Source organism: Cyphomyrmex costatus, unplaced genomic scaffold, assembly GCF_001594065.2.
Source record: "Cyphomyrmex costatus isolate MS0001 unplaced genomic scaffold, Ccosl1.0 scaffold334, whole genome shotgun sequence".
NCBI lineage: Eukaryota > Metazoa > Arthropoda > Insecta > Hymenoptera > Formicidae > Cyphomyrmex > Cyphomyrmex costatus.
Window position 1 is genome coordinate 133310 of NW_017277493.1, and position 1715 is coordinate 135024.

At 33.6% G+C, this 1715-nt stretch overlaps 1 long non-coding RNA gene across 1 annotated transcript; it reads right to left on the minus strand.

Annotated features, from left to right (window-relative positions):
• Window positions 1-205: 205 nt before the first annotated feature.
• LOC108776056 (uncharacterized) lies at window positions 206-1183 on the minus strand. The gene is made up of 3 exons (XR_001940777.1): window positions 883-1183; window positions 364-511; window positions 206-295 (listed from the first exon to the last, which is right to left on the minus strand). It is a non-coding gene; the product is annotated as an uncharacterized LOC108776056 (long non-coding RNA).
• Between the last annotated feature and the right edge of the window lie 532 nt (window positions 1184-1715).

Below are 1715 nucleotides of genomic sequence, written 5' to 3' on the forward strand. Positions count from 1 at the left end.
AGCGCACGACCCTCTTTGAATTACATCTTCATCGATGTTCATAAGCCGGCATTTTCATGGTGATAAACAGCTATCGGTTCTTGGAATTCTTCTAAAGGCAAATAATATTGAATTCTCAGTCATACATCAACACATGTTGATAGAAAATACATCTTCACATTGCTTTAAATATATCAAAGAAACGTTCAACAATTCTTGCCTTACAAAGCTGTTCCATGTACTGAAACTATCGGGTATCTTCGGGAAAACTGATCAAGGGTGTTATAATCCACGGTTCCAATGGATCCAGCATCACCTCGTAAAAAATACGAATATTTAAATTTACGTTTCAAAATACTTCAAGGTGTAAGTATTCCACCATACTCAATGATCAGCCAAGTTCTCCGGTCTCCTCTGTTATAATGAAATTTTATAGCACGACGAATTAGAAACATACTTCAAATGTATGCATTGTTTCGTGCACCTGCATATCTTAAATCAATGATAACACTTTCATATCTGGATCAACAATCTGAAAGCATAAATACATGATAAATACAATCAAAAGTTTTGCGATAAAATCGCAATACAATATAATAGTAGACTTAGGCTGCGGTCGAGTTGCCACTACGAATGCTTTGAAGCGTTTCTTGATTGGTCAATTTGTAAAACTCTTTCTTTTGATTGGTTAATCAAACGCTTCAAAGCATTCGTAGTGGCAACTCGACCGCAGCCTTAATAAGAGCATTTGTATTTATATTGCTTGCATATTCGACGAATATCATGATAATTAACAAAGGATTCTTTATGTTTAGAAGAGACTAAAATATAGATAAAAGTACAATTTATAACACTTATGGCATCCCCAAATGGCTGTATAGCAACTGAAAACTTTTTACGTACTCGCTGTCAATCCTCTTCGGTCATTGGGAATTTTATCCATGTACGCTATAAGTGTTCATTGATTGCATCAGTCATGGCATGGATCCAATGGCTTGTTGTTGTCTGGCTAGCATTAATTGCCAACACTTCTTTGGTAGCTACCTTGAGCATAAAATTATATATATATACATATATAGCAATCAATACCTGTAATATCCATTTCACTTTAATGAATTTGACGAGTAAATTACATTTTAGTATGTTTGTTTAGTCTAAACTATTCTGTTTTCTCAGTACGGTTTTCAATAGATATGTAGTAAGTTTAGTTATATATGCATAAATTAAAGTGAAGTTAATGAAGGTATGTTCAATTTAATGTCGTGAAAAAATAATTGAATAATGTCAAGTTTAATGTTGTAAAGCATTACAATGATTTTACTCTAACGTCATCTTTATTTCTGGCGTTAAATCGGTAACATGGGATCTACAATAGAGTTTTAAGCCTTAACTCATAAGGAATGGACAAATCGTAGTCGATCATTCTCCTCGACTTCAACTGTAATTGGTTAATTTCTTACAGCTTAGGGCTTAAAACACGTATTGTAGATCCGGGGTAAGTCGTTCACTTCGTGAATTAGCTCGTATTGCATTTGTTACATTAATAACAAGTTCTGAAATAAAGCAAAAATAATTGAGAAACTTAACTCGTGGGAGATCAGAAGGGTTCTGAGCATCTCTCAGCTGTTATCTTTTTGTACATCGTTCCATCACGCTTTTCCTTTTGTACAGCAACATCAACTTACTCAGTACTCTAAAATATTCATTGCAAACTATAAAGAATTTCTATTTAAGCA